Raw genomic sequence first — 24636 nt, forward strand, 5'->3', positions numbered from 1 at the left:
ATTCCCTGTAAGTAGGAAAATGAGTAATTTGGTAATACAGCAAAATGGTTCATGTAATAATAATTCCTTCTCTATGAAGGAAGACTACTTTATTTTGGTTAGGAATCTAGCAAAATACCTTCCAATGCCACAAACACAAAATTGTTTTGTTTCATTTTGTTGTTTAAAAAAGGCATATCCACACACAATGTTTTCTTGGCAGCAGCAAAGGTATTAAAATATCTGTTTCCTGGCCAGGCGTAGTGGCTCGTGCCTATAATGCAAGCACTTTGGAGGCCAAGGCAGGCGGATCACCTAAGGTTGGGAGTTCAAGACCAGCCTGACAAACACGGTGAAACCCTGTCTTTATAAAAATAAAATAAAATATGTTTCCTTATGTTTCATGCTAGTCCTAAAAAGTACAAATTCAGAACAAATAACTCTTAAAATATATCATATTACATAAATTTTAAATTTCAATGTACACAATATATATCAAGCACTGTGTTAAGTATGCTCAGCAGCACTCTCATTCCCTGCCCAATGTGAAATAAGAATTATCACTGTTTTGAAAAATCCTAAAATGTCAATAAGAATCTCAATATAATCCTCCAAAAGGGTAAATAGTGCCTAGATCATACGAAAGGCCTAAAAACTCATTTTAATGCTAGTCATTTTTTTTTTTTTTTCTGAGACAGAGTCTCACTCTGTCGCCCAGGCTTGTATACAGTGGTGTAATCTCAGCTCACTGCAACCTCTACCTCCTGGGTTCAAGCCATTCTCCTGCCTCAGCCTCCTGAGTAGCTGGGACTACAGGCACCTGCCACCACACCCAGCTATATTTTGTATTTTTAGTAAAGACAGGGTTTCACCGTGTTAGCCAGGATGGTCTCAATCTCCTGACCTCATGATCCACCTGCCTTGGCCTCCCAAAGTGGTGGGATTATGGGCTTGAGCCACCACTTCCAGCCAATGCTAGTCATTTTAATTACCTTAATCACACAGGTACAGTAGTTCCTCCTTATCTGAAGTTTCACTTTCCATGGTTTCAGCTACCTGCCATCAACCTGGTCCAAAAATATTAAATGGAAAATTCCAGAAATAAGCAATACATTAATTCCCGGTCTGACGCAATGACTCAAGCCTGTAATCCTAGCATTTTGGGAGACCAAGGTAGACAGATCACTTGAGGTCAGGAGTTTAAGAACAGCCTGGCCAACATGGTGAAACCTCGTGACTACTAAAAATTTAAAAATTAGCTAGGTATGGTGGCACGTGTCTGTAATCCCCACTACTCGGGAGGCTGAGGCAAGAGAATCACTTAAGTCTGGGAGGTGGAGGTTGCAGTGAGCTGATATCATGCCGCTGTACTCCAGCCCATATGACAGAGCAAGACTCTGTCTCAGGAAAAAAAAAAAAAATCAATTCATCAATTATAAATTACATTCCATCCCACCTTGTTCCACCTGGGACATGAATCATCATTTTGCCCAGTGTATCTATGCTGTATATGCTATCCACTCGTTAATTACTCAGCAGGCATCTCAGTTATCAGATCCACTGTTGTTGCTATATGAGAGTGCTCGTGTTCAAGTAATCCTTATTTTACTTAATAATACTTGACTGGTAATAATTATTAGTTGTTGTCATTGCTCTGTTACTGTGCCTAATTTATAAATTAAATTCTGTCATAGGTAGGTACGAACAGGTAACCACATACTATGATAGGGTTTGGTTTTATCCACAGTTTCAGGTATCACTAGAAGTCTTGGAATCTATCTCCGGAAGGTAAGGGGGAACTACTGTACAGGTAAATGAAAAGACTGATAAAATTATGAGAAGGAAAAAATGTTCTATCTTAATCAAAACTGGATAAAAGATACATATGAAAAATCAGGGAATCCTGGCACAAATATATTAAACATCAATGAAATAATTTTTTTCTTTTTACTTGTAAGAAATAATGTTTTAAAGGTACTCAGCAACTCAGTAGATAAAGCACCATGTTCTATTAACAAGGTGTGGCTTTGATACGTTACTTAAGCTCTTTGAACCTCAGTTTCCTTGAAGTAAATAATAATTCTAATGCTTTCCTGTTGTAACATTCTAGAGAAAACTGATACAGACTCAAATAAGCAGACTTTTTTTGGCCGAATGTGGTGGTTTATGCCTGTAATCCCAGCACTTTGCGAGGCCAAGGTGGGTGGATCACTTGAGGCCAGGAGTTTGAGACCAGCCTGGCGAATGTGGAGAAAGCCTGTCTCTGGTAAAAATATAAAAATTAAGCCAGGCACGGTGGCTCACGCCTGTAATTCCAGCACTTTGGGAGGCTGAGGTGGGCAGACCACAAGGTCAGGACTTCAAGACTAGCCTGGCCAATATGGTGAAACCCTGTCTCTATTAAAAAAAAAAAAAAAAAAAAAGAAGAAAATTAAAAAAAAAATTAGCTGGGCATGGTGGCAAATGCCTCTACTCCCAGCTACTTGGGAGGCTGAGGAAAGAGAATCACCCAAACCTGGGAGACAGAGGTTGCAGAGCCAAAATCACACCACTGCACTCCAACCTGGGCGACAGAGTGAGACCCTGTCTCAAAAAAAAAAACCCACTCATATAGGCTGATTTTTTTTTTTTATGCAATGGTTAGTTTCAAAGATAACAGAAAAAAAAATTCTCAAAATTATTACACTATAATAGAAAACTAAGGTCTTAATTCCCTGAGCTCCATATGCCAGGCTACAGAAACAATCGGACATTTCTGGAACAAGTCAATACAATAAGAGTACATTAGTACAACTAAAGATATATAACTACACAATAACTGACTTTCAGAAGATGCCAAATAAGCATTTAGGACTGCAAGAGATTTTTTTAAATCTAATAATATTAAAGGAATCTAAAGTGTTACATACTTACCTACAACACATATACACACCTCTCTAGTTCTCACCTGCCATAGGCAAGTAGGTGTTTTGTCTAAAGTCAGAAGACTTCTGTCATAGCTTATAGTCTTTGCCCTCTCCTAGAGCTCATGTGATTGTTCCCTTCTTCCAAGTTTCTGCTCTCAATTTTTAAACATGCTGCTCTGCCATATTTAAAAATCTTGGCTGGGCATGGTAACTGACACCTGTAATCCCAGAACTCTGGAAGGCAAAGGCAGGTGGATTGCTTGCTCGCGGTTCAAGACCAGTCTGGGCAACATGGTGAAACCCCATAGCTACAAAAAAATATAAAAATTAGCCAGATATGGCAGCACATGCCTGTAGTCCCAGCTACTTGGGAGGCTGAGGTGAGAGGACTGTTTGAGCCCAATAATCGAGGCTGCAGGGAGCCATGAATGCACCACCATGCCCCAGTCTGGGTGACAGAGCAAGACCCTATCTCGAAAAAACAAAACAAAAACAAAATCTCACTGGATCTTACATCTCCCTAAGTATGCTGTGTCTCACTGTATCCTCCCCCACAGCTAAGCAACTACAAAAAATGTTAACTTTTCACTCTTACCTTCTTCACCTCCCACTTTTTCATTGCAAACTGGCTTCTATTCTACCATTTTTCTGAAACCACACTTAACCAAGGTTACTTGCCGACAAGTAACCAATGTTACTAGTCCCCAACATTCCTATTCCACTCTATCCTTCCTACACACACTCCCAGAGATATCTCATACTTCCTTTTACCCCCAATTGCTACTTACAAACAAAATGGAATTCATCACTCCTTCTTTCCTTTAAATCCTTTCCTCCACTGTGCTCACTCTATTGTCATACCAACATCTAGCAGCCTATAACAGATACATAGGGGTCACCTGATCCCTATCTTATCCTTACCCCATATATCAAGTCTAAGGATTCCATGTCTTTATAGCACTAGAATCCATAAGTTTCTCTACCTCCATACCAATTCCTTGGATGAGAATACATCAATTTTCAAGTGACTTTACTGTGTGTTTTCACTGTTCCAAGTTTTATATCCCACTGTACCAGAATAATCTTTCTAAAACTCAATTCTGATTTATCACTCAACTAGATCTTTTATAGATTGCAGGTTACAATGTAAAATAGTGTAATTTCTTGGGGGAAACTGTTTAGCATTGTTGTCTAAAGTTAAACATACATCTGACCTAAGACTCGGTAATTCCACCACTATTTATTTATCCAAGAGAAATGAAAGTGTATGTCTACAAAAGACTCACAGTCAAAACTTCATAGCAGCCGGCACAGTGGCTCACCCCTGTAATCCCAGCACTTTGAGAGGCCGAGGCGGGTGGATCACCTGAGGATAGAAGTTCAAGACCAGCCTGCCCAACATGGTGAAACCCTGTCTCTACTAAAAATACAAAAATTAGCTGGACATGGTGGTGGGCGCCTGTCATCCCAGCTACTTGGAGGCTGAGACAGGAGAATCACTTGAACCCAGGAGGCGGAGGTTGCAGTGAGCCAAGATCACGCCACTGCACTCCAGCCTGGGCAACAAGATTCCAATCTTTTCTTTTTGAAACTCTGTCAAAACAAAAACTTAATAGCAACTTTATTCATAATAAAGTTCATATTCAAATGGGAAAAGGGACAAATAAATTGTGCTATATTCATACAATGGATTAATATGCATGGATTAAAAAGAACTACTGCTATGTGCAAGATCATGGATGAATTTCAAAAACATTATTTTGACCAAAAGAAGCAGACACAAAAGAATACACAGTGTTATTCTATGTATGTGAAGTTCAAGAACAAGAAAAACTATCTATGGCAAAAGATATCACAACCCCAGTCTGGGCACCAGAGTAAGACCCCCAAAAATTAGCCAAGTGTGGTGGCACACAACCTTTGTCCCAACTACTCAGGAGGCTGAGACAGGAAGATCACTTGAGCCCAGGAGTTCAAGGCTGCACTGAGCTATGATAACACCTGGGCAACAGAGCGAGACCTCATCTCTAAAAACAAAACAATCATAACAATGGGGATTAACCACAATGGGAATAATTCACATAGGTGTATACCTTTAACAAAACTCATTGAATTGGTCAGGTGCAGTGGCTCAAGCCTGTAATCCCAACACTTTGGGATGCCAAGGCAGGAGGATCTCTTAAGCCCAGGAGTTTGAGACTAGCCTGAGCAACATAACAAGATCCCATCTCTAGGAGAAAAAAAAATTAGCCAGATGTGGTGGTGCACACCTGTAGTCCGAGCTACTGAGGAGGCTGAGGTGAGAGGATTGCTTGAGCCTGGGAGGTCGAGGTTGCAGTGAGCCATAATCATGCCACTGTACTACGGTCTGGGCAACAAGCAAGACCCTGTCTCAAAAAAAAAAAAAAAAAAAAAAAGCTTATTATTTATTTCTAAAATTTTCCATTTAATATTTTCAGACTGTAATTGACCATAGTTAAGTAAAACTACAGATAAGCAAGGACTACTGTATTCAAAGACACTACATTTTTCAAGGCTTATTCCCCAAAATTCATTTTCAACTTACTTCAAGGTCTTTTCATCATCAAATTATGCTCAGTCTTCCAAACTATCCTGATTTCTAGTATGCCTAAAGATATTATATTTTTCGTCTACCTTTCTCATGTATTTCATTCAAATATATTATATAATTAATCATTAAAGCTCCACTTTTATACAGTATCTGCTAACCCTGTTCTGATAAAGTCTCTAGCATAATTGATGAACACACTGGATTCATTTCTGCCATACAGAAGATTCACGATAAAGATAACAGCAAATAATCATTTGAACACCAACTCAAAAACAAAATCCCTATCCTTCCTTCTATCTCATGTTTTCCTATGAACAAACAAAAAAATCATTAACCCATAATAAAGCAAGTTTTGCTCCTATCTCTCAAGAACAAAGGAGCTAGCAGTTCCTTAAAGAGTCCTGATAACAAACTTACAGTACACTAAATAGCAAAAACAACAAGGAAAACTCAGATAATAGTCATTTTAACTAACTATAGGGAACACTTTTCATAGAGTTTAACTGTGTGAGTTGGATGAGCACAAAGAACAATTAACAAGCCACTAAACCACATTGTTTTTGGCCACTTAAAAGGATAAACTGCAGGCAGTACAAGCAGAGAAAACTCTCTTGAAGTACAGATGCAGTAACAAACAGCTAGAAATACAACAAATAAACACACCAGGCTAGTGGCAATACCTAATAAGAAACATGATGACACTTTGGGAACAAACTTATGGGGTCACAATCAACAGGTTCTAACAACTATTAATTAATCTACATTCTTCCAATGAGGAAGGACCATCATAACACCATGAGAGACAGTAAAAATTGCCCATGTCACCTAATTGATATCTTGAATTTTATACACAAACACAAAAGTAAAATACAGTCATGCACCACACAAGAACGTTTCAGTCAATGGATACCACATATGAGAGGGTGGTCCGTGGCTGGATGTGGTGGCTCACATCTGTAATCCCAGCACTTTGGGAGGCTGAGGTGGATGGATCATTTGAAGTCAGGAGTTTGAGACCAGCCTGGCCAACACAGTGACACTGTGTCTCTAATAAAAATGTAAAAATTAACTAGGCATGGTAGCATGCGCCTGTAATCCCAGCTACTGGGAAGCTCAAGCAGGAGAACAGTTTGAACCCTAGAGGCAAAAGTTGCAGTGCGCTAAAATAGCACCAAGGTACTCCAGCCTGGGAGACAGAGCAAGACTCCATCTTGGCGGCGGGGGGGGGGGGGCGCGAGGACCAAGAGGATGGTCTCATAAGATTATAATATAGTACTTTTGTTGTATATTTGGTATTTAGATACACAAGTACCACTGTGTTACAACTGCCTACAGTAACCTGATGTGCAGGTTTATAGACTAGGAGCAATAGACTGTACCATACAGCCAAGGTGTATAGTAGGCTCTACTATTTAGGTTTGTGTAAGTGTACTCTATGATGTTCACGCAACAGTGAAATTGTCTAACAACTCATTTCTCAGAACATATCCCCATTGTTAAGCAATAAATGACTGACTTATTAACTTGTGGCAGAAAGAAAAGGCCAATGGGGATTTTGTATATAAAACTTGTTAAAAATTAATTTTTAGAGAAATATGTAGGGCTGGCAGGTTTTCATTTTTTGCCAAATATTAGAAGGAAAAATGTATCTACTATCCTAGAATCATAACTTCATAAGAAAAAGGACATTTTAGTACAGAAAAAGGATAGATATAATTTAAAGGTGAATAAATTGTATAAACATTGACAAAATTTCTATTTCATCATGAGCTTCATGGTTAAAAACTCTGACTCAAAGAGCAGCATTTGGGAAGCTACTGATTTAGTAAGTGTTTTAAAGAAAATAAAACTATAGAATGACAAAGAACAACAAAGCTATTAGAGATATTTAAAATAGAGACTTTGAGCTGGGCGTGGTGGCTCACGCCTGTAATCCTAGCACTTTGGGAGGCTGAGGTGGGTGGATCACCTGAGGTCAGGAGTTCATGACCAGCCTGGCCATCATGGTGAAACCCCATCTTAAAAAAAAAATGAAATTTAAAAAATAAATAAATAAAATAAAATAGAGACTTTAATGGGTGGTTTTATCATTCACTTTATGTTAACTATACACAAAAATCTCCGTAACTTTATTAATCTTTAATAATAGTTGCTAACTTTTTCCAGTTTAGAAGCTTTTTGCAAAATAAAAAATTCTGAGTACTGCCTCTCCCCATGATTGGATTTAAGCATACTAACTGAAATGATAAAACCATCATGACTTATTTATTTATTTATTTATTTATTTTTGAGATAGCGTTTGGCTCAGTGTCACACAGGCTGGAGTGCAGTGGTGCAATCTCAGCTCATTGCAACCTCCATCTCCCAGGTTCAAGCAATTCTCCTGCCTCAGCCTCCCAACTAGCTGGGATTATAGGCACACGTCACCACACCCAGCTAATTTTTTGTATTTTTCGTAGAAATGGCATTTCACTATGTTGGCAAGGCTGGTCTCCTGACCTCAGGTGATCCACCTACCTCAACCTCCCAAAGTGCTGGGATTACAGGTGCGAGCCACCATGCCTGGCCCATTATGACTTTTTACTAAATTTTACAGATCTATCATTTTTCATGTAACATTTAATGCACACATGGATCTCCAGAACCCTTGTAGAGACCTACAGCCCAATCCATTTCTCCAGGCACTCATCTCCTCTTACCACGAGTCTCCCACATTTTAGGTTGAACAATTCCTTTACAGAAAATATCAAATAGCTCATTAAACTGGATTATCTTCAAAATCACTCCAATCTTGAGATTATAAGATCCTGGGAGAATGAGCACTTCCAAAAAGAATTTTGAGACTTCTAAAGAAATGCCAGCTTGACCAATATTTAGGTCCTGTACCTCCTGACACTTTTCAGACAACTGTGAAGAAATTTAAAAGACATAACCCCATAAGGAGGAGACAACAATGGAGAACAAGTGACAACAGGTTTCTGTATAATGGAAAGCAACAGTAGACTTCCAGACTGAGACGGCAGATTGAACACACACATCTAATTTTGCTTCTTCCCAAACCTTTACTAAAACAAGGATTAACAAAGTGTTGTTACTATTGTATACTATGTTTTTAGGACACAAGCCATAAGGATAGGGATAATGAGACAACAGCAACAAAATTTTGGAAGCTGTAAAGAAGCTGGATATGACCTAGTCAAAGATGGCCAAATTCTAAGCCAACAATGCTGACAACTGAGAACAAATCAGTTTACACCATAAAATCCTCAAAAGGTGCCAGAACAAAGAGGGGAAGGGGGACTAAAAGGATCAGGTGAAAGCTGAAAAGTTAGAAACCTAGATTTCCTCCAAGCTGCTGAGTGCCACCCACAATGTGGCAGATGATGGTAGATTTCTTATCTCAAGGGGGTAAACCATACAAGGTGGAAGACATAGGTATCCTAACAAACAGAGACAGATTATGTGAGCCTATATACTAAATGGCTCTATGGCTCTTTACCCAACCCTCTTTCCTGAGTTCCCAGATACTGGCAACTAGACCTCAGCTCTCCAAGCAGAAAACTGGAAGATACTCTCTGGAAAATATGACTGGGACAAAAGGAAAGATAAATACACTAGAGATATTTATCAAACAATCCACCCAGACCAATAGTTTCAATGTTAGCCACAAACTGGAATTATCTGGGCAGCTTTAAAAAATACTGGTGCTAATCTACAGAGACAGAAATCAGAACAGTGGTCACCTCTGGGCCAGGAGTGAGAAGGGATATGAAGAAATGTGGGCCGAGCGCCGTGGCTCATGCCTGTAATCCCAGCACTTAGGGAGGCTGAGGTGGGTGGATCACAAGGTCAGGTGTTCGAGACCAGCCTGACCAACATGGTGAAACCCTATCTCTATTTAAAATAAATAAATAAATAAATTTTCCAGAATTTTTGCCATCCTTTACATCTTGTGGCAGTTACATGGTAAAAGTGAAACCACACACTTAAATTCTGTGCATTTTATTGTATATAGCCACGCCTAATTTTTTTTAATTATTGCTACCGGGGGCCTATTCTCAGACATTCTGACATATTAGCAGCAGGGATTTTTTTTTTCAAAGCTCTCTATGTGATCTAATGTACAACCAAAGCGGAGAACCATGGCTTTAAACTCCAGAATACTAGGTAAAACTAAATGTCCTCAAGCCCTACTTACAACCTCAGGGCTACCCATCAGCTTTCAGTAGCCCACTCTTAATCATGAACAACCAACCAAGGATAATCAGTCCTCCGAGGAGAGCCTCTACTAATAAGACTACACCAAACAGGAAAAAAAGTAATTTGGAGAAAAGTATGCAAGGAAAGGAAGGTTTAGGCTGGGCAGTGGCTCATGCCTATAATCCCAGCACTTTCAGGGGTCGAGGCAGGAGGATCACCTGAGGTCAGTTCAAGAACAGCCTGGCCAACATGGTGAAACCCCATCTCTACTAAAATATAATAATTAGCTGGGTATGGTGGCAGGTGCCTATAATACCACCTACTCGGGAGGCTCAGATGGGAAAACCGCTTGAACCTGGGAGACAGTGGTTGTGGTGAACCGTGATCACATCATGCACTCCAGCCTGGGCAGCTGAGCAAGACTCCATCTCAAAACAATAAAAATAAAAGATTTTAAAAAACTCTTTTTAACATTCTCAGAAATATAAGAGCAGATAAGAGCAATAAAAATAAGATTTAAAAAAACTATTTTTAACATTCTCAGAAATATAAAAGCAAATATAAGCCATATCTGCTCTTATATTTTCTCTCTCCATAAAACAGGAAGAGATGGAGGAATAAGTGACTGAGTAGACAAAGCTAAACCTACAGGCCTGCAGAAGGGAATACAGGCAAGAAACAAGCTGAGGGAGTCTCTCTAAGCCTATTCTGACTCAGGAAGCTGCCCGATAACATGATTTAATTTTTTTAATTTAAAGCTGATTTGATTTAAAGCTGAAGCAAGCTGATTTGGCTAACTCACAGAACCCCAGAAAGGCTCAAGATCTAAGTGCCTAGGAGTTCCCAAGTATAGAGTTAGTGGTGGAGATGCATGGGACGAAAGAGTAAGTCGTTTAAAGTTTATATAAGGTAAAGTTGGACTCTAGGCTCCCTCCTCCACCACCATTCCTATCTTATAAATGTATTTTCTAGAAACACTAACCTGGTGATATGTTTTGGCTCTGTTACCACCCAAATCTCACCTTAAATTGTAATAATCCCCACATGTCAAGGGCAGGACCAGGTGGAGAAAACAGAATCACAGGGACGATTTCCCCCACGTTATTGTGATAGTGAATTCTCACAAGATCTGATGGTGGGGGACTTCCCTCCTTTTTTGGGCACTCTTTCTCTCTTCTGTTTCCCTGTGAACAGGTGCCTTCCACAATGATTGTAAGGTTCCTGAGGCCTCTCCAGCCAAATGGAGCTGTTAGACAATTAAACCTCTTTTCTTTATAAATTACCCAGTCTTGGGTATTCTTCATAGCAGCGTGAGAATAGACTAATATACCTGGAGAGACTCCAGACTCAAGTAAAGTGAAGCTCAAGGCTAAAAGCCAACGGATTAAACAGAAGTGGCTTGGCACGGTGGCTCACATGTGTAATCCCAATACTTTGGAAGGCAGAGGAGGGCAGATCACAAGGTCAAGTGATAGAGACCATCCTGGCCAGCACAGTGAAACCCCATCTCTACAAAAATTAGCTGGATATGGTAGCATGTGCCTATAGTCCCAGCTACTGGGGAGGCTGAGGCTGGAGAATTACTTGAACCCAAAAGGCAGAGGTTGCAGTGAGCTGAGATCGCACCATTGTACTCCAGCCTGTCAACAGAGCAAGACTCCGCCTCAAAAAAAAAAAACCAAAAACCAGAAGTGTGTTTGGTGAAAAGCAGCCCCTTCCCACAGCCCCCTTCCTTTGCCCACCTTTCAGAACACCGGGAGCCAAGCACAGACCCTATCCCCCTGCCCTAGATTTGATTACCAAGAGAAATTCCTAAAAGACCTAGATAGATATGCCATGTTATTACATCTATCTAGGTCTTTTAGGAATTTCTCTTGGTAATTTCAAGAATTTCAATTTTGATATAAAATTGAAAGACTCAGTATTAAAACATCAGTTCTCCCCAAATTTATATATACATTCCATTCCAATTCCAAAATTTGTGGAAAATGACAAGCAGATTCTGAAACTTATATGAAAATGCTAAGAGCCAAAAACAGCCCAGAAAACCTTAAGAAACAAAGTTGAGGAGCCTATATTACCACATATCAAGGCTTATTATAAAGTTACATCAGTACAGTGATATTAACACAAGGATAACCAGTGCACAATAAAACAGAACAATCCAGAAACAGAACCACACTAATTTCATAAATGAACTGACCTTACTGTCACCTAATTTATGAAAATAAAAGTGCCACACCACATCTGCACATTTATAATTGTGAACTTTTTTCTATACTTCAATAACTTTTCTAAGATTTCTTTGACACAAAGTTTTTGGAAATCTTAAAGCTAGCATTCTGAATATTAAAAAAGGGTTTTTGGGATGGGCATAGTGGTTCACGCCTGTAATCCCAGCACTTTGGGAGGCTGAGGCAGATGGATCACTTAAGGTCAAGAGTTCGAAACCAGCCTGACCAACATGGTGAAACGCTGTCTCTACCAAAAATACCAAAAAAAAAAAAAAAATTAGCCGGGCATCGTGGTGTATGCCTGTAATCCTAGCTACTGAGGAGGCTGAGGCAGGAGGATCGCTTGAACCCGGGAGGCGGAGGCTGCAGTGAGCCAAGATCCGCCACTGCACTCCAGCCTGGGTGATAGAGTGAGATTCCGTCTCACAAAAGAAAATAAAAGAAAGAGAAAAAAAGAAAAAAAGGGCTTCTGGTACACTGGTAAAATTTTACTGACAAAATTTTAAAACAAAAAAATGTTACTAACACATATCAGCTCAGAACAAAGACTAAAAACTACCAACAGATCAATTTTCTTTAACTTCAGGAAGCACTGGGATTCATTCTTTAGTCAAAGAAAGGAGTTTATTATTCAACACTGTAACCCAAAGAAAAGATACCACTTCAACAAAGTACTTCTTTTCGGAAGCAGCTCTACCAGCAACAGATAGGAGGAAAGCGAGGAAACCATTCCAAAAGTCTTGGCTAACTCTTGGATGAAAGGATGGCAAATGAGATCACATAAGAAGCCCCAAAGACAGACACAGGTAAATCACAGCAACTCTCTGGAGTGCAAACACCAACACCACAATCCAACCTACCGGAAATCCTGCGGTTAATTTGAGGCTTGCCCCACTAGTCATAAGGTGATTCAGTGATGGCTGCAAACGCTCCTCAAGCGCATCCTGGACCTGGCTCACCTGCCTTGCCCATCACCAGCCTGGAGACACGCCATAGGCAGAATCCAGGAGGCAAAGTAAAGAAGCCAACTTTGCAAGCAAGGGGCGCGAGGCTCTCGCCCCTCAGGTCCGCTGAGGGAACCGACTTCTGGCCTCGAGGGTGGGGTACAGGGTCAGTGTCCTCCACAGGATTTACGAGGACGTGTCCCTGAAGCTGCTCCGTCCCTCCACCTCCCTGGGATACACTGTTAGACCCGCCAGCGAGTTTCTTCCCCAGCGCCCACGAAAAGGAGGGCTGCGGGCGGCGGCGGCGGCAGGCGAGGAAGCGAGCGCAAGGAACTTAGGCCCTGGCGGGGCCGGGCGCACCCGCCCCGCTAGCGCAGCAAAACTTGCGACTTCCCCCGCCCGCCGCGCCTCGGCCCAGCTGTGCGCCAGCGGAACCCGGACTCACCGCCTGCCTGGCCTCCCGGCCTGCCCGGCCTGGCGCGGCGCCCCTCACCTTGGAAACGTTGGTTGGACTTCGCTGTAAACATTAATTTCCCATCCAGCCGGCAGCCGCGCCGCTGCTTCTCAGCGCCTCGGCCCCGGTCCTGGCTCCGCGGGTCGCCCGTCCAGCATTCCCAAAAGCACAGCGCTCACTCAGAAACTCATAGCTGCCTCGCGACCCTCACCTCCCCCTCCTGGCACCGTGGTTGTCGGAACCGAGGCCAGCCCGTAAGCCTGCCGGCCCGCTGGCTCTTCCAGAGTCCGGCCGGGCCGCGTCAGGAGAGCCCAAGGCGCAGGCGCATTAGGGCCTTAAAGAGACCCGGCCGCCTCTACAGCAGAATTGGTTCGAGCAGGTTAGGGTCCGGGCGGGCCGACTGAGAAAAGGAGAAGCCGAAGGGATTGGACGGAGTGCAGCGGGGCGGGGAAATCCATCTCTCCCCTCCGCCTCTCTTTCAAAGCGCCAGCCCTCAGCCCTGCAAATCGTCGACTTCCCCCCGCCACTTGAACCGCCCCTTGCATATTAAAGCGACAGAAGACACACCTCCTGGGGGGTCCCGAAGCGACCCTGAGCCTTGGACTTTGGGTCTCGCGCTGCCGCACCGCCCCCGAGCCTGACTTCCAGGCCCCAGGCACGCGGTGCAGACGCGCAGGCTTCGGAAGACAGCCCGGAGCTCTCCCGAGAGGTGACCTTAGGGCACTCTCAAAAACAATAATCAACCTGTAAATGCCACTTGTAATGTACTCTTCCACGTCTCTACGCACTAGGTTTATGCAGACTCCTGCAGGGGGCAGAACATGGGCACAAATATATAAGAGTCAGCCGGGCAGCCCTCCAGTATCAACGAAGAAATTCTTAGAAGGAAAGTAAACAGCCTATTAATTCTGATCCAGGAAAAGCAGGCAAGAAAAATGAAAAAGGCAATACAGGTTACTTTCACTGTATGTTTAGAAGTGACAAAAATTATAATTATCAGCACAAGAAACTCCAAAATTGTTTGTCTAGAAATTAGGTATCCCTAGTTATTTTCTAATTTGAATTTATAAGACAGAATTCACAGATGGGCTTCCACTAAACAAAGCATTTCAGATAAAACACACACACACACACACTTTTTTTTTTTTTCCCAACAAGATTAGGAAATACCAAGAAATAGGAAGTAAGGCCATGCCCTCCACCCAGCTAAAACCTTTGAAAACTTGAAATTTTATCTGACGCAAATGTTTACATAACTTTAGGTCGTGCCATTATTTAAAGTCAATTTCAATTAACAATTTTATTGCAACTGAATTCATCTTACATAAGAAAACTAAGATACGTCCTTAATAATGTACCTCTCTCTTCTTAATATTCCATCAGTCAGCAAATTCTATTGGCTTTTACCTTACAAATTGTCCTTGAATCTGTCCTCTTCTATCTCCTCCATCACCATCCTAGTCTAGGCTACCTTCACCTGGGGCCAGGGGGTAAAGGGATTACTAACCTAGTCTTCTTGTGGTTTACCCATATCCCCTTTATCACCTCTATAATCTCAATACAGCAGGCAGAGTGACTTTTGCAAAATACAATGTAACCGTGTCACTTCCCAGGCTAAACCACTTAAACACCTTCCCATTCTCTTAGACAAAACTCCAACTACCTAAGCCCTGAATGACCAGGTGCCTTGCTCACCTCTCCACCACTTCTCACTGCTGAGACCATTTCCACACTGTTCTCTGTGCTCCAGCCACACTGGCCTCTTTTATTCCCTATATACCAGCTTCCTGGCCTCAACAGAGCTTTTGCTCATGCTTTGTTCTGTGCCCGGAAAGTTTTCAGTCCTCATCCTTCTGACAACAGCGCTAGTATCTACCTCTGAGAAGCACTTTCTGACCTCCCTGCGGTGCTCTCTTACTCCTGTCACATCACATGAAACTGTAATTGGGTGGTTATAATGGTGAACTTTTTACTATTAGCTCCGTAAGCCCAGGATTTGATTTTGTTTGGTTCATAGTTTTATTTCCATATTTGTTAAATACATATTTGTTCAGTAAATGAAAATTATAAATGCTAGAACTTGAACTAAATTTGGCATAAAGTCGGGCAAAGGTAAAATGTAACAGTCTGACATTTGGAATCAGAATCTAAAAACTTCAGTTATATTAAAACTGATTTTATATCATTTTAGCTGGGTTGTCACAAGATTTGTTGGGTAACCTTTAAAACAGTTCTCAAATAGCCTTGTATAGACACCTGAATTAATAATGATAAGACATGGATGTCCCACATAAAACCAATAACATTGGTTGCTTCAAGGAAAGAAGACTGAGCCAGGCAGAGTGGCTCATGCCTATAATCCAAGCACTTTGGAAGGCTTAGGCTGGCGGATCACTTAAGATCAGGAGTTCAAGACTAGCCTGGGCAACATGTGAAATCCCATCTTTACAAAAAATACAAAAAAAAAAAAAAATTAGCCAGGTGTGGTGGCCAGCACCTGTAGTCCTGTTACTTGGGAGATTGAAGCAGGAGGATTGCTTGAGGCTGGAAGGGTGAGGCTGCAGTGAGCCATGATCACACCACTGCACTCCAGCCTGGGTGACAGAGTAAGATCCTGTCTGAAAAATAAAATAGAGACAGAGAGAGAGAGAGAGAGAGAGAGAGAGAGAGAGAAGAGGAAGATTGAGTGATTGATGGATATAGGTGGGAAGGAGATTTTTACTGCATGCCCAAAAGGCTTAAAATCATACCTTTTTAAAAGTATATGAATTATCTATATGAAGATAAATAAATGACACAAGAGTGTCATACTGTTCCATGTATCTGAAATTCTAGAAAAGGTAAAATTAATCTGTGGTGAAAAAATCCTAACAGTGGTTTCTTGTGGCAGGGGATTAACTGGGACAGTACAGGAGAGAAATTTCTGGATGGTAAAAATGGTCTCTATCTTGATAGGGATATGAGTTACATAAGTATATTCACTTGTCAAAAATATGCAGGTAACATTTCAGCGAATACAAATTTTACCTTAAAAACTATAAAAAATGAAGAAAATAAAATAAAAAATAAAAATAATACAAAATAAATTTAAAAATAGGAAAAAAAAATGAGCCAGGCACGGCGGCTCCTGCCTGTAATCCTAGCTCTTTGGGAGGCCGAGGTGGGTGGATCACCTGAGGTCAGGAGTTCAAGACCAGCCTGGCCATCATGGTGAAACCCCATCTTAAAAAAAAAGGGGACTCCATGTTTGGGTCCCCTCCCATGAACACCCTCATGGAAGCCATCTTTCTCTTTCCTGGATTTCCCCTCTGGGATCCCTTTCCACACTCTCCTAAATTCCCCTCCTAAATTCCATCTCTCTCTATTCCCTTCCACTCAGTGTGGAAGCTGCTTTCCTCTCCTGGATTCCATATTTCTGGATTCTCTCACTCAGCATGAGAGTTAGTTTCTTTCTCCCCTCCTGTTTCTCTCTCTCTCTCTCTCTAAATAAATCACTTAAAAAAATTAAAAAAAAAAAAAAAACAGTGGCCGGGCCCTGTGGCTCACTCCTTGGGGAGGCAAAGGCGGGTGAATTGCCTGAGCTCAGGAGTTCAAGTCCAGCCTGGGTAACCTGTGGCTCACTCCTTGGGGAGGCAAAGGCAGGTGAATTGCCTGAGCTCAGGAGTTCAAGTCCAGCCTGGGTAACATGGTGAAACCCTGTCTCTACTAAAGTACCAAAAAAAAAAAAATTAGCTGGGTACGGTGGCATGCACCTATAATCCCAGCTCCTGGGGAGACTGAGATAGGAGAATGATTTGAACCCCCAGGGGAGGGGTAGGGGGAGGTTGGAGATTGCAGTGAGCCGAGATCGAGCCACTGCACTCCAGCCTGAGCAACAAAGTGAGAGACTCCATCTCGAAAAAAAAAAATCACCTGTAATCCCAGTACTTTGAGAGGCCGAGGCGGGTGGATCACGAGGTCAGGAGTTCAAGACCAGACTGGCCAAGATGGTGAAACCCCATCTCTACTAAAAGTACAAAAAAATTAGCCAGGCATGAGGCAGGAGCCTGTAATCTCAGTTACTCAAGAGGCTGAGGCAGAGAATTGCTTGAACCCAGGAGGTGGAGGTTGCAGTGAGCCAAAACCACACCACTGCACTCCAGCCTGGATGCTACAGAGCTGAAACTCTGTCTCAAAAAAAAAATTATAAAAAACAAATAAAATTTTAAAATCTACTAGCTAACACCTTGTTGAGCACTCAACATGTATGGGTATTGGCTAAGGCTATGCACACACTATTTTGTTTAATTCTCATACTGTCCTCATGGGGTAGGTATTATTATCATAACCCCCTTGCGTATGAAGAAGCTGAAATTTAGTAAATACCATATAACTTGCCTCAGTTTATATCCCTGGAAAACGGTGGCAGAGCTTTGAACACAGTCAGTTGAATGCCAGAAGTAGTTAAACATTAGGCCCTATAGCACTTCTCTGAAACTGTAATATTTTGGTTTATATGCATTACTCATCTACTAGATCAAGAGCTTCACAATGATTGAAATCATATTTTGTCTTTTTGTGTGAGGTTTGTGGTTTCATTTTATTTCATTATTTTAAAAGACTGGGTCTCACTATGTTGGTCAGGCTGGACTTGGACTCCTGGATATAAGCCATCCTTCTGCCTCAGCTTCTTGAGTGGCTGGGACTACAGGCACACACTATCACAAGCAATATTTTTGTCTTAAGCTTCTCCAGTAGTCCCAGTACTTTGTGCAGTAGCTGTTCAATGTATTTTGAATGAATTATTAAAAACAAGCTTGGTTTGGGGAAAGATAGCATGCAGAGAAATGCCAGATATAGGTGAAGGGGAGGAAGGCAGCAAATCACACTGCCACGTATGTACCTATGCAACTGTCTTGCATGTTCTTCACATGTAAGCCAAAACCTAAAATGCAATTTAAAAAAATTAAAAATAGAAGGACGGACTCAAGATGGCACAGTGAGAACAACCCAGGATTGAAGCTCTCGGTGAACGCGGGGAGGCCTGCCGTTGCCGAGGCAACCCATCACAACAGAGAGACTCTGTGGCAGGGCGTAGCCCGTGGCAGCAGGGTGGAGACCGCAGCAGCAGGGCAGAGCCTGCAGCAACAGGGCGGACCTCACACCAGCAGGGCGGAGCCTCGGCAGGCAAATAGTGACTAGACTGCCTCCTAGCTGGGCAGGACAGCGATACGGACACTCATAAAGAAAGCCCCAAACCCCCCACCCCCGAGACAGAGCATCTGAGAAAAAAAAGGAGTTTTTTAATGAGTTCTGCTGCAGCAGAATTAAACATAGCAGCCTAACAGCTCTGAATGAACAGAGCTCACAGCTCAGCACTTGAGCTCCTATAAAGTACAGACTATCTCCTCAAGCAGCTCCCTGACCCCTCTATATCCAGAAGACTGACATTTGGCAGGCATCATTCTGAGACAAAGATAGCAGAAAAACAAACTGGTAGCATCCCTCACTGTTCCGCAGCTGCTATAGGTGCACCCCAGACTAGCAGGGCCTGGAGTGGACCTCAGCAGTCATACAGTGGAGGGGCTAGACTGGTAGAAGGAAAACCAAGTAACAGAAATACTTCATCATCAACAATCTGAGCGTCCACTCAGAGACCCAATCGAAAAGTCAGCAACTACTCAGACAACAGGTGGATAAATGCACAAAGATGGGAAGAAACCAGCACAAAAAGGAGGAAAACACCCGAAACCAGAACACCTCACCTCCTACAAAGGACCAAAACTCCTCATCAACAAGGGAACAAAGCTGGAGGGAGAATGACTGTGACGAAATGACGGAATTAGACTTCAGAACGTGGATAATGAGAAACTTTTGTGAGCTAAAAGAACATGTTTTAAATCAATGCAAATAAACTAAGAACCTTGAAAAAAGATTTGAAAAAAGATTCGAGGAAATGATAACAAGAAAGGATAACTTAGAGAGGAATATGAATGAATTGAAGGAGCTGAAAAACACAATACTAGAACTTTGCAAAGCATGCACAAGTTTCAACAGCCGAATTGACCAAGCAGAAGAAAGAATATCAGAAGTCGAAAATCAACTCAATGAAATAAAACGAGAAACCAAGATCAGAGAAAAAAATGCAAAAAGGAATGAACAAAGTCTCCAAGAAATGTGGGACTATGTGAAAAGACCTAACCTACGTTTGATAGGTGTAACAGAATGTGACGAAGAGAATGAATCCAAGCTGGAAAATACTCTTCAGGATATTATCCAGGAAAATTTCCCCAACCTAGCAAGACAGGCCAACACTCAAATGCAGGAAATACAGAGAACACCACAAAGATATTCCGCAAGAAGAGCAACCCCAAGGCACATAATCGTCAGATATACCAGGGTTGAAATAAAGGAGAAAATACTAAGGGCAGCCAGAGAGAAAGGCCGGGTCACCCACAAAGGGAAGCCCATCAGACTCACAGCAGATCTCTCGGCAGAAACTCTACAAGCCAGAAGAGAGTGGGGGCCAATATTCAACATCCTTAAAGAAAAGAAATTTCAACCCATAATTTCATATCCAGCCAAACTGAGCTTCAGAAGTGAAGAAAAAATAAAATCCTTTGTGAACAAGCAAGTACTCAGAGAGTTTGTCACCACCAGGCCTGCTTTACAAGAGCTCCTAAAAGAGGCACTACACATAGAAAGGAACAACCAGTACCAGCCATTCCAAAATCACACTAAATGCTAAAGAGCATCAACATAATGAAGAATCTACATCAACTAACAAGCAAAACAGCCAGCAAGCATCAAAATGGCAGTATCAAATTCACACATAACAATATTAACCCTAAATGTAAATGGACTAAATACACCAATCAAAAGACAGAGACTGGCAAATTGGATTAAAAAACAAAAATCCATCAGTGTGCTGTATCCAGGAAACCCATCTCACATGCAAGGATACACAAAGGCTCAAAATAAAGGGATGGAGGAAGATTTACCAAGCAAATGGAGAGCAAAAAAAAGCAGGAGTTGCAATTCTCATCTCTGATAAAATAGACTTTAAAGCAACAAAGATCAAAAGAGACAAAGAAGGCCATTACATAATGGTAAAAGGATCGATACAACAAGAAGAGCTAACGATCCTAAACATATACAGACCCAATACAGGAGCACCCAGATACATAAGGCGAGTTCTTAATGACTTACAAAGAGACTTAGACTCCCACACAATAATAGTGGGAGACTTTAATGCTCCACTGTCAATATTAGACAGATCAACAAGACAGAAAATCAACAAGGATATCCAGGGCTTGAACTCAGACCTGGAACAAGCAAACCTGATAGACATTTACAGAACTCTCCACCCCAAATCCACAGAATATACATTCTTCTCAGCACCACATCACAACTACTCTAAAATTGACCACATAATTGGAAGTAAAGCACTCCTCAGCAAATGCAAAACAACTGAAATCATAACAGTCTCTCAGACCATAGTGCAATCAAGTTAGAACTTAGAATTCAGAAACCAACTCAGAACCGTACAGCTTTATGGAAACTGAACAACTGGCTCTTGAATGTTGACTGGATAAACAATGAAATGAAGGCAGAAATAAAGAAGTTCTTTGAAACCAATGAGAACGAAGACACAACATGCCAGAATCTCTGGGACACATTTAAAGCAGTCTCTAGAGGAAAATATACAGCAATAAGTGCCCATATGAGGAGAATAAAGAGATCCAAAATTGACACCCTATCATCAAAATTGAAAGAGCTAAAGGAGCAAGATCAAAAAATTCAAAACCTAGCAGAAGACAAGAAATAACTAAGATCAGAGCTGAACAGAAGGAGATAGAGACACAAAAAACCCTTCAAAAAATCAATAAATCCAAGAGCTGGTTTCTTGAAAAGATCAACAAAATAGACAAACCACTAGCCAGATTGATTAAAAAGAAAAGAGAGAACAACCAAATGGATGCAATAAAAAATGATAAAGGGGAATTCACCACAGATTCCACAGAAATTCAAACCATCATCAGAGAATATTACAAACAACTCTATGTACATAATCTAGTAAACCTGGAAGAAATGGATAAATTCCTAGACTCCTGTGTCCTCCCAAGCCTAAACCAGGAGGAAGCTGAAACTATGAATAGACCAATAACAAGGTCAGAAGTCGAGGCAGCAATTAAGAGCCTACCACACAAAAAAAGCCCAGGTCCAGATGGGTTCACAGCCGAATTCTACCAGACACACAAAGAGGAACTGGTACCATTCTTTCTGAAACTACTCCAAATAATCCAAAAAGAGGGAATACTTCCCAAATCATTTTATGAGACCAATATCATCCTGATACCAAAACCCAGCAGAGACCCAACAAGAAAAGAAAATTTCAGGCCAATATCCATGATGAACATAGATGCAAAAATCTTCAATAAAATATTGGCAAGCCAACTGCAAATCAAAAAACTTATCCATCACGATCAAGTAGGATTCATCCCGGGATGCAAGGCTGGTTCAACATACGCAAGTCTATAAACATAATTCCCCACATAAACAGAACCAAAAACAAAAACCACATGATTATCTCAATTGACACAGAGAAGGCATTTGACAAAATTCAATGGCCCTTTATGCTAAAAACCCTCAATAAACTCGATATCGATGGAACATATCTCAAAGTAATAAAAGCTATTTACGACAAACCAACAGCCAATATCATACTTAATGGGCAAAAACTGGAAGCATTCCCTTTGAAATCCAGCACTAGACAAGGATGCCCTCTTTCACCACTCCTATTCAATATAGTACTGAAAGTTCTAGCCAGAGCAATCAGGCAAGAAAAAGAAATAAAGGGTATTCAAATAGGAAAGGTGGAAGCCAAATTGTCTCTATTTGCAGACGACATGATAGTATACCTAGAAGACCCTCGCCTCAGCCCAAAAACTCCTGAAACTGATAAGCAACTTCAGCAAAGTCTCATGATATAAAATCAATGTGCAAATATCACAAGCATTCCTCTACACCAATAACAGACTTAAAGAAAGCCAAATCAAGAACAAACTGCCATTCACAATTGCTTCAAAAAGAATAAAATACCTAGGAATACAACTCACAAGGAATGTAAGGGACCTCTTCAAGGAAAACTACAAACCACTGCTCAATGAAATCAGAGAGGACACAAACAGATGGAGAAACATTCCATGTTCATTAATTCCATGTTCCTATTAATTCTTCATAGGAAGAATTAATATCGTGAAAATGGCTATAATTCCCAAAGTAATTTACAGAATCAATGCTATCCCCATCAAGCTACCATTGACTTTCCTCACAGAACTGGAAAAAACCACCATGAACTTCATATGGAACCAAAAGAGAGCCCACATAGCCAAGTCAATTCTAAGCAAAAAGAACACAGCGGGGGGCATCACACTACCGGATTTCAAACTATACTACAAGGCTACAGTAATCAAAACAGCATGGTACTGGTACCAAAACAGAGATATAGACCAATGAAACAGAACAGAGGCATCGGAGGCAACACAACATATCTACAACCATACAATCTTTGATAAACCTGACAAAAACAAGCAATGGGGAAAGGATTCCCTGTTTAATAAATCGTGTTGGGAAAACTGGCTAGCCATGTGCAGAAAGCAGAAACTGGACCCCTTCCTGACACCTTACAATAAAATTAACTCCAGATGGATTAAAGACTTAAACGCAAGACCTGGCACCATAAAAACCCTAGAAGGAAATCTAGGCAAAACCATCCAGGACATAGGAGTAGGCAAGGAATTCATGACCAAAACACCAAAAGCATTGGCAACAAAAGCCAAAATAGACAAATGGGACCTAATCAAACTCCACAGCTTCTGCACGGCAAAAGAAACAGTCACTAGAGTGAATCGGCAACCAACAGAATGGGAAAAAATTTTTGCAGTTTACCCATCTGACAAAGGGCTGATATCCAGAATTTACAAAGAACTCAAACAGATTTATAGGAAAAAAACAAACAAGCCCATTCAAAAATGGGCAAAGGATATGAACAGACACTTTACAAAAGAAGACATAGATGAGGCCAACAATCATATGAAAAAATGCCCATCATCACTGGCCATTAGAGAGATGCAAATCAAAACCACATTGAGATACCATCTCACGCCAGTTAGAATGGCGATCATTAAAAAATCTGGAGACAACAGATGCTGGAGAGTCTGTGGAGAAAAAGGAACACTTTTACACTGTTGGTGGGAGTATAAATTAGTTCAACCATTGTGGAAGACCGTGTGGCAATTCCTCAAGGCCTTAGAAATAGAAATTCCATTTGACCCAGCAAGCCCATTACTGGGTATATATCCAAAGGACTATAAATCTTTCCACTACAAGGACACATGCACACGAATGTTCATTGCAGCACTGTTTACAATAGCAAAGACCTGGAACCAACCCAAATGCCCATTGATGATAGACTGGATTGGGAAAATGTGGCACATATACACCATGGAATATTATGCAGCAATCAGAAATGATGAGTTCGTGTCGTTTGTAGGGACATGGATGAATCTGGAGAACATCATTCTCAGCAAACTGACACAAGAACAGAAAATGAAACACCGCATATTCTCACTCATAGGCGGGTGATGAAAAATGAGAACACATGGACACAGGGAGGGGAGTACTAAACACTGGGGTCTATTGGGGGCAAAGGGGAGGGCCAGCGTGGGGTGGGGGAGCTGGGGAGGGATAGCCTGGGGAGAAATGCCAAATGTGGGTGAAGGGGAGAAAGGAAGCAAAACACACTGCCATGTGTGTACCTATGCAACTGTCTTGCATGTTCTGCACATGTACCCCAAAACCTAAAATGCAATAAAAAAATTTTTTTTAAAAATTAAAAATAGAAAAAAATCTTATAAATAAAAAAAAAGCTTGGTGTTGATTTTAGTGACACAATTTATATTTACATATGTAATATTCATATTATATGCTTTTATATATTTGTCTATGTGTGTGTTTATAATTTATATCAACTTAGCACTGCTGTGCTTAAGTGCCTGAGATGTATCTCAGATGCATTGGCCTGAGGAGAGAAGCTTGTGTCATTAGCTCTGATCCTCCAGCACTAACCCTGATTTACCCCTTTCTTTCACTCACCCTGAGCACACCAGTTTATTTAGTGAAAAAGCTTACACTGTAACATCTAACTGAAATAGCTCATTCTAACCAAAGAAAGAACTAATTCTGACCTCTCACAAGTGCTTGAGTATTTGCATAAGTGAAACTCCACGGTGTGAATTTCACCCACCACCACCTCTGCTCCAGCTCCTGCCACTCTACTGCTCATATCCTGGAACTCCACATGTGG

The 24636-nt window shown here is 41.3% G+C and overlaps 1 protein-coding gene across 28 annotated transcripts in view; it reads right to left on the minus strand.

Moving 5' to 3' along the window:
• The window catches only part of EVI5 (ecotropic viral integration site 5), a 237987-nt gene that overhangs the window by 210383 nt on the left and 2968 nt on the right, over positions 1–24636 (minus strand). For 12 of the 28 annotated variants that reach the window (XM_078332463.1, XM_078332466.1, XM_078332455.1 and 9 more), the window contains exon 1: positions 13329–13602. The exons of 13 other annotated variants lie outside the window; for them this stretch is intronic. The gene's annotated coding sequence lies outside the window, so the exon portion shown is untranslated. Of the gene's footprint in view, positions 1–971; positions 1047–13280; positions 13603–24636 lie in introns of those variants that run through there. 3 more of the 28 variants (XM_078332464.1, XM_078332444.1, XM_078332445.1) reach the window with 2 other exon arrangements.

Source organism: Callithrix jacchus, chromosome 7, assembly GCF_049354715.1.
Source record: "Callithrix jacchus isolate 240 chromosome 7, calJac240_pri, whole genome shotgun sequence".
NCBI lineage: Eukaryota > Metazoa > Chordata > Mammalia > Primates > Cebidae > Callithrix > Callithrix jacchus.